The 13,734-nt window shown below is 39.7% G+C and overlaps 1 protein-coding gene across 5 annotated transcripts in view; it reads right to left on the bottom strand.

Annotated features, from left to right (window-relative positions):
* The window catches only part of ASNS (asparagine synthetase (glutamine-hydrolyzing)), a 153,882-nt gene that overhangs the window by 57,454 nt on the left and 82,694 nt on the right, over positions 1–13,734 (bottom strand). For 2 of the 5 annotated variants that reach the window (XM_055307306.1, XM_055307305.1), the window contains exon 1: positions 7,273–7,410. The exons of 2 other annotated variants lie outside the window; for them this stretch is intronic. The gene's annotated coding sequence lies outside the window, so the exon portion shown is untranslated. Of the gene's footprint in view, positions 1–7,272; positions 7,453–13,734 lie in introns of those variants that run through there. One more of the 5 variants, XM_055307307.1, reaches the window with a different exon arrangement.

Here is a 13,734-nt window from a genome sequence, read left to right on the forward strand (position 1 = left end):
CATCAGAAAATGACTCAAAGTCTGGTACTACAGACTCCCCACAGCTAAATGTAGAGAAGAGGTCATATCAAAAAGGGTAGAAACAGCAGAGTCATGATCAGCCAATTTTTTAGCGGAAACTTTCCAGGCCAGAGAGAATGGTATGATATATTCAAAGCACTGAAAGAGAAAAAGCTTTAACTGAGAATACTCTACCCAGCAAGGCTATCATTCAGAATGGAAAAAGGGATGGACTTTCCCAGACAAAAAAAAAAAAAAAAAGTTAAAGGAATTCATCACTGCTAAACTAGCCATACAAGAAATGTTAAAGAGGACTCTTTGAGTGGAAAGGAAAAACCACATAAGCAGGAGTAAGAAAAGAAAGGAAGTATAAAAACAGTAAAATAAGATATACCTATAAAAATCAGTGGAGAGATTCACAACATAAAAGGATCTAAAATGTGATACTATGTACCTAAAACATGGGTGTGAGAGAACTAAAAATTTAGTGCCATTAGACATGATCATCAACTTCATATAGACTCCTTTATGCATGAGATGTTATATATAAACCTAATGATAACCACGAATTTAAAAAACTGTAATAGATATGCAAAGAATAAAGAGAAAGGAATCTAAGTATATCACTAAAGAAAGCCCACAAACCATGAGAGAAGAGAGCAGGAGAAGAAAAGAGTAGAGAAGAACTACAAAAATGATAAAAAAAACAAGTACTACATATAAATAAGTATGTAACTATCAATAATTACTTTGAATGTAAATGGACTAAAAGCTCCAATCAAAAGACACAGGATGATGAAAAAAAAAAGACACAGGATGACAAAAAAAAAAAAAACAAAAAACAATACCCATTTATATGCTTCCTACAGGAGACTCATTTCAGACCTAAAGACACATGCAGTTGAAAGTTGAAGGGATGAAAAAGCATTAATCATGCAAATAGATGTGAAAAGAAAACCAGGGCAGCAATACCTATTTCAGACAAAATAGACTTTAAAACAAAGACTGTAACAAGGGACAAAGAAGGACACTACATAAAGGGAACTATTTAACAAGAAGATATAACATTGTAAACATTTATGCACCCAACATAGGAGCACCTAAAAACATACAGCAGCTATCAACAAATATAAAGGAAGTAAAAAATAGTAATACTATAATCTAGGGGACTTTAACACCCCACTCACATCAGTGGGTAGATCATCCAAACAGAAAATCAACAAAGAAACAGTGGCTTTGAATGACACAGTGGACCAAATGAATCTAACAGAAGTTTTCAGAATATTCCATCCTAAAACAGCAGAACACACATTCTTTTCAAGTGCACATGGAACATTCTCCAGAATGGATCACATATAAGGCCATAAATTAAGCCCCAACAAATTTAAAAAGATTGAAGTCATACCATGCATCTCTCTGACCACAATACTATAAAACTAGAAATCTAGGACACCTGGGTGGCTCAGCGGTTGAGCATCTGCCTTTGGCTCAGGGCGTGATCCTGGATTCCCAGGATCAAGTCCCACATTGGTCTCCTTGCATGGAGTTTGCTTCTTCTCCCTTTGCCTATATCTCTGCCTCTTTCTGTGTCTCTCATGAATAGATAAATAAAATCTTTAAAAAAGATAGAAATCAACTACAAAAAAAAATCTGGACAAAACACAAGTATATGGAGAGTCAATTGCATGCTACTAAACAAAAAAATGGGTTAACCAACAAATAAAAGAGGAAAGTTAAAAAGTGCATAGAGACAATGAAAACACAACAGTCCAAAATCTTTGGGATGCAGCAAAAACTGTTCTAAGAGGAAATGTTATAGCAATACAGGCCTACCTCAGGAAGCAAGAAAAACCTCAAACAACCTAAACTTACATCTCAAGAATCTAGAAAAAGAACAATAAATAAGCCCAAAAACAGCAGAAGAAAGGAAATAATAAAGACTAGAGTAGAAATAATGAAATAGAAAATAAAAAACCAATGGAACAGATCAAGAAACCAAGAGCTGGCTCTTTTTTTGTTTTCTTTTTTTAAAAAGATTTTATTTATTTATTCATGAGAGACACAGAGAGAGAGGCAGAGACATAGGCAGAGAGAGAAGCAGCCTCCCTGTGGGGAGCCCAATGCAGCACTTGATCCCAGAATCGCGGGATCATGACCTGAGTCAAAGGCAGATGCTCAACCACCAAGCCACCTAGGTGCCCCAAGAGATGGTTCTTTGAAAAGATCAACAAAATTGATAAGCCTTTAGCCAGACTTATAAAAAAAAAGGGGGGGGGGAGCACTCCAATAAACAAAATTAGAAATGAAAGGGGAGAAATAATAACTGATACCCCAGAAATATAAACAATTATAATATTATGAAAAATTATATGCCAACAACTTGAACAACTCAGAAGAAATGGATAAATTCCTGGAAATATATAGCCTCCCAAAACTGAATCAGAAACAAATAGAAAATTTGAATACAAAAAAAAAATTTTTGAATGCATTGATTACCAGCAATGGCCAATGTAACAGTAATCAAAAAACTGCCAACCAACAGACTGAAGTCATACCATCCATCTTTTTCTGACCACAATGCTATAATACTAGAAATCAACCACAAAAAAAAAAATCTGGGTAGACGACTTCACAGGTGTAGTCTACCAAACATTTAAAGAAGAGTAATACCTACTCTTCTCAAAATATTCAAAAAAAAATAGTAAAGGAAGGAAAACTTCCAAATTCATTCTGCAAGACCTGCATTACCCTGATACTAAAGCCAGATAAAGATACCACAAAAAACAAAAGAGAACTACAGGTCAATATCTCTGATGAATATGGATGTTAAAATCCTCAGTAAAATACTAGCAAACTGAACCTAACAATATATTTAAAAACTCATTCACCACAATGAAGTGGGATTTATTCCTGGGATGCAAGCATGATTCAATATTCACAATCAATCAACATCATACATCACATCAATAAAAGAATTTTAAAAAATGATCATTTCAGTAGATGTAGAAAAAGTATTTAACAAAGTACGGCATTCATTCATAATAAAAACCCTCAGCAAAGTAAGTTTAGAGGGAACATATTTCAATGTAATAAAGGCCACATATGAAAAACCCACAGCTAACACCATACTTAATGGAGAAGAACTGAGTTTTCCCCTTAACATCAGGAACAAGGATGTCCACACTCACCAATTTCATTCAATATAGTACTGGAAGTCCTGCCCACAGCAATCAGACAACAAAAAGAAAAGGCACCCAAATTGGTAAGGAAGAAGTAAAACTTCCACTATTTGCCAATGACATGATACTAACATATAGAAAACCCTAAACATTCTACCAAGAAACTGCTAAAACTGATAAATGAATTCCATAAGGCCATAGGATGTAAAACCAACATACAGAAATCCATTGCATTTCCATACACTAATAATGAAACAATAGGAAGAGAAACTTAAAAAGTAATCCCATTTATAATTTCACCAAAAATAATAAAATTCCTAGGAATAAACTTAACCAAGGAGGTGAAAGAACTCTAAAAACTATAAAATGCTGATGAAAGAAATTAAAGAAGACACAAATAGAAAGATTTTCCATGCTCATGGATTAGAAGAACAAATATTGTCAAAATGTCCATACTGCTCAAAGCAATCTACAGATTTAAAAAGTTCCTATCAAAATACCAACAGCATTTTTCACAGAACTGGAACAAATAATCCTAAAATTTGTATGGAACCACAGAAGACTCCAAATTTCCAAAACAATCTTGAAGAAGAAAAGCAAAGCTACAGCCATGTTTTCCAGGTTTTCAGTTATACTACAAATCTGTAGTAATCAAAACTATCTAGTACTGGCGCAAAAATATACACATAGATCAATGGAACAGAATAGAAAGCCCAGAAACAACCCCCTGATTATTTGGTCAATTAATCTTCAACAAAAGAGGCAAGAATATGCAATGGGAAATATATCTCTTCCACAGATGGTGTTGGGAAAATTGGACAGCCACATGCAGAATGAAACTGGGCCAGTTTCTTACATCATGCACAAAAATAAATTCAAAGGTAATGAAAGACCTAAATGTAAGACAGGAATCCATCAAAACCCTAGAGGAGAACATAGGCAGTAACCTCTTTGACCTGGGCTGCGGTAATTTCTTGCTAGACACATCTGCAGAAGCAAGGGAAACAGAAGCAAAAATGAACTATTGGAATTTTATCAGTATAAAAAGCTTTTGCACAGTACAGGAAATAATCAATAAAAACTAAAAGGCAATCTACAGAAGGGGAGAAGATATTCGTAAGTGACATAGGGGGCTAGTATCCAAAATCTGTAAATAACTTACCAAACTCAACACCGAATAAAACCAAAAACCTAGGCAAGAAATGGGCAGAAAACATGAACAGACATTTTGCAAAGAAGACATCCAGATGGCTAACAGACACATGAAAAAATGCTCCACATCACTTGGCATCAAAGAAACACAAATCAAAGCCACAATGAGATAGCACCTTACACTGTCAAAATGGCTAAAATTAACAACTCAGGAAACAACAGATGTTGTTGAGGATGCACAGAAAGGAGAACTGTCTTAACCTGTTGGTGGGAATGCAAATGGGGGCAGCCACTCTGAAAAACAGTATGGAGGTTCCTCAAAAAGTTAAAAACAGAACTACCCTACAACACAACAATTGTACTACTAGGTATTTATCCAAAGAATACAAAAACAGTGATTTGAAGGGGTACGTACACCCCAATGTTTAGAGGGGCAATGTCCATAACAGCTAAAATATGGAAAGAGCCCAGATGTCCATTGACTGAAGAATGAATAAAGAAGATAAGGCATATATATATATATATACACAAACATATATATATATACACACACACATATATATACAATGGAATATTACTCAACCGTTAAAAAGAATGAAATCTTGCCATTTGCAATGATGTGGATGAAACTAGAGAATATTTTACTAAGCAAGATTAGTCAGAGAAAGACAAATACCATATGATTTCACTCATATGTGGAATTTAAGAAACAAAACAGATGAACATAGAGGAAGAGAAGTAAAAATAAAATAAGATAAAAACAGAGAGGGAAACAAATCATAAGAGACCCCTAACTATAGGGGACAAACTGAGGGTTGCTGGAGGGTAAGTAGGTGGGGAGATGGGGTAATTGGGTGATAGGCATTAAGGAGCACAATTGATGTAATGAGTACTGGTGTTACATGCCCCTGATGAGTCACTAAATTCTACCCCTGAAACTAATAATACAATATACATTGACTAAATTGAGTTTAAATAATTTTTTTTTCAAATCTAGAAGATAACACAAGCATTAATTTTTCTGACATTGGTTGTACCAAAATATATGTCTCCTGAGGCAAGGGAAACAAAAGCAAAACTAAACTATTGGGACTACATCAAAATATAAAGCTTCTGTACAGTGAAGGAAACAGTCAACAAAACTAAAAGGCACCCTACTGAATGGGAGAAGATAGTTGCAAATAGCATATCTGATAAAGCGCTAGTAGTATCAAAAATACATAAAGAACTTATACAACCCAACACCAAATAATAATAATAATCTTATTTAAAATGGGCAGAAGACATGAACAGACATTTTTCCAAAGACATCCAGATGGCCAAACAGACACATGAAGAGATGTTCAACATCATTTATCATCAGGGAAATGCAAATCGAAACTACAAGGAGATATCACTTCACATCTGTCAGAATAGCTAAAATAAAAAACACAAGAAACAAGTGTTGGCAAGGATATGGAGAAAAAGGAATCCTCAAGCACTATTGGTGGTAATGCAACCTGGTGCAGCAGCCACTCTGGAAAACAGTATAGAGGTTCCTCAAAAAGTTTAAAATAGAACTACCCTTGGGCAACCGGGGTGGCTCAGCAGTTTAGTGCCACCTTTGGCCCAGGGTGTGATCCTGGAGACCCCGGATTGGGTCCCACATGGGGCTCCCTGCATGGAGCCTGCTTCTCCCTTTGCCTGTGTCTCTGCCCCCACTCCCCTCTCTGGTCTCTCATGAATACATAAATAAAATATTTTTATAATTAATTAATTAATTTAATAGAACTACCCTACAATCCATTAATCTTACTACTGGGGATTCACCACAAAAATACAAAAAACTCTTTCAAAATGATATACGCACCCCTATGTTTATTACAGCATTATTCACAATACCTAAATTATGGAGGCAGCCCAAGTGTCCATCAATAGATGAATGGATAAAGAATGGATTTAAAGATAAATGGGATATTATTCAGCCATTAAAAGAATGAAATCCTAACATGTACAATGACATGGATGGAACTAAAGAGTATAGTGCTAAGCAAAATAAATCCGAGAAAGATGGAACGACCGGGTGGCTCAGTGCTTGAGCATCTGCCTTCGGCTCAGGGTGTGATCCTGGAGTTCCAAGATTGAATCTCATATCGGGCTCCCTGCGAGGAGTCTGCTTCTCCCTCTGCTTGTGTCTCTGTCCCTCTCTCTGTGTTGTCTCTCATGAATAAATAAATAAAATCTTTTTTAAAAAAAATCAGAGAAAAATATTGTATGATTCCATTCTTTAAAAAAAAAAAAAAGATTTTATTTATTTGTCCATGAGAGACACACAGAAAGAGAAGGCAGAGACAGAAGCAGGTTCCATGCGGGAAGCCGGATGTGGGATCACGCCCTGAGCCAAAGGCAGAGATGCTCAGCCGCTGAGCCACCCCAGGCGTCCCTAATTTCACTCTTATGTGGAATTTTAGAAACAAAACAAATGAACAAAGGCAGGGGGTGGGGGGAGACAAACCAAGAAATACTTTTCTCTACAGAGAATAGGCAGGTAGTTACCAGAGGTGAGGGGTGAATGGGGTGATGAGGTACACTTATGATGAGTGCTGGGTAGTATATAAAATTGTTGTATCACTATATTGTGCATCTGAAACTAACATTTTATGTTAACTATATTGGAATTAAAATTTTTTATAAAAAGTATTTTGCTCATGAAAAATAAACTAGAAGTTGGGGGAAAGAAAATAGAAATGGGCATATTAAGCTAGATTCGCAAGTCATGCTGTCAGAAAATCATTAGAAATCTTGGCTGCTGGTTTCTCACTTCTACAGAGAAAAAGGAGGGATTGCCTTTTTCTACCATTTGGTGATTGTCTGGTTTAATCTCCTGCAAATGCCAGTATCTTATTATTTGTTTCTATCTCTTATAAGGATATTCATTCATTCAACAACTACTTATTCATACCTTATCTTGTGTCAAGAACAGTTCTGAGAGGGATCCCTGGGTGGTGCAGCAGTTTGGCGCCTGCCTTTGGCCCAGAGGGCGATCCTGGAGACCCGGGATCGAATCCCACGTCGGGCTCCCGGTGCATGGAGCCTGCTTCTCCCTCTGCCTGTGTCTCTGCCTCTCTCTCTCTCTGTGTGACTATCATAAAAAAAAAAAAAAAACAGTTCTGAGCCCTGGGGACACCGGGAACAAAACAGATGAAATTTTCTGCCCCCTGGAACTAACAGGCTAATGAGGAAATTATCACCTATTCTGGCCATTATTCTCTTATCTTACCACAAGCCCGCTTGGTTGTTAACTGTTTGCCACACTACTTGCCTTCTTTTCCTCTGACCAAATTAAACATGTTGCTGGTAAAGTTTGTTCCTTTAACATTTGCCTAACTGATGAGTGGTGACTCCAGAGGAATGGCTAGAATAGTAGACCTCTTTTCAGTATGCATAGAATGGATTTAGTGAAGCTTTCCCTTTTACCCCTAGGCAAAATCAATACCCCTCTCCCTTTGCCGCCTCAACCTTTTATTTCAGCTGCTAACCCAGCCCAACTGCAGCAAGATTTTATGTAGTTTACAACTTTGTGTCTACCAAATCAGAAATATCTTCTAATACAGAAAAGAAACTAAAGTACCACTGCACTCATCAGCACTGAGAAGACTCACAAATGTATGCAGTTCACTTCAATGTTGATTTTTCATTATATTTAATTGCTAGGATAGGCTCTCTATCCATAGAGTAGAAAGCACAGCTAGGAAATTAGGAAAGACTCTGAGCTCAAGCCTCAAGCCACTTGCATTCCCTCCTGAGATTTCCATGCTTGCCAAACTTCAAATCCTAATTAATACACTGGTAATATTTCTTTTAGCCCTAAACTTCAAAGCACTAAATAAATGAGAGCTAATGACATACGGCACCCTTAAGGAGGAAAAATACTATTTGTTAATCTTCAAGAGACCAAATTTATCTAAGTTCCATATTATCTCTTTTTAAGTACTTTATTCCTTTTAAAAATTATTTTTAGTGAGGGACTTGAGGTTCAAAGGCACAACCGTCTGAGTTCAAAGGGTTGCTCACTGTTTATCCCACATGTAAACCCAAATCTACTTAACTCCTATCCCAATGTATTGTTCCTGTAGTATGAGACTAGCTTATGTAGGTGGTTTCACTAGGGTAGAAACCAGTTTCATCTTCCCTTTTCTATTACAGGATATAATAGAAAAACAAATGGTCATGTTAACAGTAATAAATTATCATATAATATTATTACTAAATATTTTTTCCTGACTCCTGCCCCATCCACTGATTGGAAGTCATATGTGCTAGAGACATTTTAAAGTCCCTTAAATTGTGCTACTGAGAATGAACTCAGTTCCTACTAATCAATAGCACTTAAGCTAGCATTACCTCCTTCCCCACCTAATGCCTCCACATACTCCCACATAAACCCAAAATTACTATGCAAAAGAATCTATCTTTGGCCTCAAGATTTGCAGCTATGGAATAATGGTAGCTGAGGAAATTCTCTAAGATCTGAAAGCAAAGGAAGCTCTGGGGATGCTTTCCTTGGGAGCTGACGTATGGAAAGTCTGGCTACTCTGAAACTGCCAAAGCTAAAGAGATTTCATTTAGAGGACACATAAAGATTGAGCTGCTGAAGGAGCCCCAGATATGGTTGCCCCCTCCTATCTGAGTCTTCCTAGCATCAACTGCCAGACATGTGAGTAAAAGAACCTTCAGAGGATTTCAGCCCCAGCCTTCAAGCTGCTGTAGTCATAGAGCAGACATGAGCACTGCACACATTGCAGATTTGTGAGCAAAATCGGTATTAAACCAGTAAATCTCTAGGATGGGTTGCTATGCAGCCATGCTAATTAGGGCAATACTCCTGCCTCCAAACAGACTCTATCACATCATATCTAAGAATTTTTTTCTCTAGAATATAATCACCTGAGGCACTTACATTACAAAGATATTCCCAGGCACCCAAAGTTCTGCTGCTCTAATCTTGATTCCTAAAGACCTTTGGGACCCACTCATGACCTTAAGTGGTCAACCAGCCATGCTTACTCCAGAATCTCTCTTCCTTTGTCCTCTTCAGAACTCATTACCACAACATGTGCATGAAAAATATTTTCTATCCTTAAGGTCTAACCAACCACTTCATCTTCACTATTCAACCTCAGTGGATATTCCAGTTTTGAAGGACAGTTCAAACATGCCCCTATGAAAGCACACAATAGTCCAGACAGATTCTCTACTGCTGTACCTCCAAAATTAAATATCACTGGTTTACCCACTCAGGCTCCATTGTCTCTTCAGAGGAAAGTGTTGTTCTGCCCCATGCAGATCTCTCACTTCCACCAACACTGGTGACTACCTCAGCTACCCCCTACCAATCCTCCAGGTCCCATTCCTCCTGGACCTGTTGTCACTCAGCTAACTTAGGGACAAAAACCTCTCATATTATCTACTTGCCTTCAGCTCCAAAATTTTAGAAAAAGCAATCTATGCAGGTCTCTACTTCATTGTTCATTCTTTCTTTACCTCTTAAAGTGGAAAGCAGTTCGAAGGGCACACAGCTGGGCAGAGAGGTGAGGTCTAGGCTAGGCTAATTGGACGGCCACCCAAACACGGCCTGAAGGAATGTAATATCTCTTGAAGACCTCAAAATCTGAAATTTGTTTATGCATCCAAAAATCATCTTTCCAGAATAGATTTGATATGATCCATAATTACACTCGTGCTGATTAAACTAATTTTGATACGTAAATTGAAATTCCAATATCGGGGGGGAGGGGCAAGATGGCGGAAGAGCAGGGTCCCCAAATCACCTGTCCCCACCAAATTACCTAGATAACCTTCAAACCATCCTGAAAATCTACGAATTCGGCCTGAGATGTAAAGAGAGACCAGCTGGAACGCTACAGTGAGAAGAGTTCGCGCTTCTATCAAGGTAGGAAGACGGGGAAAAAGAAATAAAGAACAAAAGGCCTCCGAGGGGGAGGGGCCCCGCGAGGAGCCGGGCTGAGGCCGGGGCGAGTGTCCCCAGGACAGGAGAGCCCCGTCCCGGAGGAGCAGGAGCTGCACCAACCTTCCCGGCGGGCGGAAAGGGGCTCGCAGGGAGTTGGAGCAGGACCCAGGAGGGCGGGGATGCCCTCGGGCTCCCGGGGACACTAACAGACACCTGCGCCCCGGGAGAGTGCGCCGAGCTCCCTAAGGGCTGCAGCGCGCACGGCGGGCGCCGGAGCAGCTCGGAGGGGCTCGGGCGGCGGCTCCGCGGAGGGGGCTGCGGGGCGGGAGCGCGAATCCACAGCGCAGGCCCCGGAGCACAGGGCGCCGGGACACAGCCCAGGATCCGGCCTCCCCCGGGACAGGCAGAGGCCGGGAGGGCCCAGGACAGCGAGGACGCTCCTGCCCCGAGCTGAGCAGATCAGCGGCCCCGCCCCGGAGCCTCCAGGCCCTGCGGACGGAGACCGAGAGCCCCGAGCCCCGTAGTTCCTGCGGAGGCTGAATCCAGGCTTCCAGAGTTGCCATAGCAACTGCGGCTGTTCCTCCTGGGGCCTCACGGGGTAAACAACCCCCGCTGAGCCCTGCAGCAGGCAGGGGCAGAGCAGCTCCCCCAAGTGCTAACACCTGAAAATCAGCACAGCAGGCCCCTCCCCCAGAAGACCAGCTGGACGGACCAGTTCCAGGGAAGTCAAGGGACTTAAAGTCTACAGAATCAGAAGATACTCCCCCGTGTTCCAATACAACTTGTTTTTGGCCACTCTGCACTGAGCAAAATGACTAGAAGGAAAACCTCACCTCAAAAGAAAGAATCAGAAACAGCCCTCTCTCCCACAGAGTTACAAAATCTGGATTACACTTCAATGTCAGAAAGCCAATTCAGAAGCACTATTCTACAGCTACTGGTGGCTCTAGAAAAAAGCATTAAGGACTCACGAGACTTCATGACTGCAGAATTTAGATCCAATCAGGCAGAAATTAAAAATCAATTGAATGAGATGCAATCCAAACTAGAAGTCCTAACGACGAGGGTTAACGAGGTGGAAGAACGAGTGAGTGACATAGAAGACAAGTTAATGGCAAAGAGGGAAACTGAGGAAAAAAGAGACAAACAATTAAAGGACCATGAAGACAGATTAAGGGAAATAAATGACACCTAAGGAAGAAAAACCTACGTTTAATTGGGGTTCCCGAGGGCGCCGAAAGGGACAGAGGGCCAGAATATGTATTTGAACAAATCCTAGCTGAAAACTTTCCCAATCTGGGAAGGGAAACAGGCATTCAGATCCAGGAAATAGAGAGATCCCCCCCTAAAATCAATAAAAACCGTTCAACACCTCGACATCTAATAGTGAAGCTTGCAAATTCCAAAGATAAAGAGAAGATCCTTAAAGCAGCAAGAGACAAGAAGTCCCTGACTTTCATGGGGAGGAATATTAGGGTAACAGCAGACCTCTCCACAGAGACCTGGCAGGCCAGAAAGGGCTGGCAGGATATATTCAGGGTCCTAAATGAGAAGAACATGCAACCAAGAATACTTTATCCAGCAAGGCTCTCATTCAAAATGGAAGGAGAGATAAAGAGCTTCCAAGACAGGCAGGAACTGAAAGAATATGTGACCTCCAAACCAGCTCTGCAAGAAATTTTAAGGGGGACTCTTAAAACTCCCCTTTAAGAAGAAGTTCAGTGGAACAATCCACAAAAACAAGGACTAAATAGATATCATGATGACACTAAACTCATATCTGTCAATAGTAACTCTGAACGTGAATGGGCTTAATGACCCCATCAAAAGGCGCAGGGTTTCAGACTGGATAAAAAAGCAGGACCCATCTATTTGCTGTCTACAAGAGACTCATTTTAGACAGAAGGACACCTACAACCTGAAAATAAAAGGTTGGAGAACCATTTACCATTCAAATGGTTCTCAAAATATACCCTAAAAACTATAGAACACTTCTGAAAGAAATTGAGGAAGACACAAAGAGATGGAAAAATATTCCATGCTCATGGATTGGCAGAATTAATATTGTGAAAATGTCAATGTTACCCAGGGCAATTTACACGTATAATGCAATCCCTATCAAAATACCATGGACTTTCTTCAGAGACTTAGAACAAATTATTTTAAGATTTGTGTGGAATCAGAAAAGACCCCAAACAGCCAGGGGAATTTTAAAAAAGAAAACCATATCTGGGGGCATCACAATGCCAGATTTCAGGTTGTACTACAAAGCTGTGTTCATCAAGACAGTGTGGTACTGGCACAAAAACAGACACATAGATCAATGGAACAGAATAGAGAACCCAGAAGTGGACCCTGAACTTTATGGTCAACTAATATTCGATAAAGGAGGAAAGACGATCCACTGGAAGAAAGACAGTCTCTTCAATAAATGGTGCTGGGAAAATTGGACATCCACATGCAGAAGAATGAAACTGGACCACTCTCTTGCACCATACACAAAGATAAACTCAAAATAGATGAAAGATCTAAATGTGAGACAAGATTCCATCAAAATCCCAGAGGAGAACTCAGGCAACACCCTTTTTGAACTTGGCCACAGTAACCGGAGAAGGACAAACAGTGTATGTTCTCATTCATTTGGGGAATATGAATAATAGTGAAAGGGAATATAAGGGAAGGGAGAAGAAATGTGTGAGAAATATCAGAAAGGGAGACAGAACATAAAGACTTCTAACTCTGGGAAATGAACTAGGGGTGGTGGAGGGGGAGGAGGGCGGGGGGTGGGGGTGAATGGGTGACGGGCACTGAGGGGTACACTTGATGGGATGAGCACTGGGTGTTATTCTGTATGTTGGTAAATTGAACACCAATAAAAATTAATTTATAAAATAAAAAAGAAATTCCAATATCATAAATTATAGTAAGAAATTATACATGCTTTGTGAGCCAAAATGCTTGTGCCCACAAGATTTACTATTGCTTTCTTTCCTCAATTAACAACAGGAATCAATAAAATAAGACAAAATCAGAGAGAGAGACAAATCAAGAGACTCTTAACTGTAGGAAACTGAGGGGGATGCCTAGGTGGCTCAGCAGTTGAATGTCTGCCTTCGGCTCAGGGCATGATCCTGGAGTCCTGAGATCAAGTCCTGCATCAGGCATCCTGCATGGAGCCTGCTTCTCCCTCTGCCTATGTCTCTGCCTCTCCCTCTCTCTTTCTCTCTGTCTCTCATAAATAAATAAATAAATAAATAAATAAATAAATAAATAAATAAATAAATAAACTAACTGAGGGTTGTGGGAGGTGAGGAGAGTAAGGGGAGGGGTAACTGAGTGATGGGCATTTAAGGAGGGCACTTGATGAAATGAGCACTGTTATATGCAACAGATAAATAACTGAACTCTATATTAGAAACTAATGATATACTATATGTTAACTAATTTAACTTA

This window comes from Nyctereutes procyonoides, unplaced genomic scaffold, assembly GCF_905146905.1.
Source record: "Nyctereutes procyonoides isolate TBG_1078 unplaced genomic scaffold, NYPRO_anot_genome, whole genome shotgun sequence".
Lineage (NCBI taxonomy): Eukaryota > Metazoa > Chordata > Mammalia > Carnivora > Canidae > Nyctereutes > Nyctereutes procyonoides.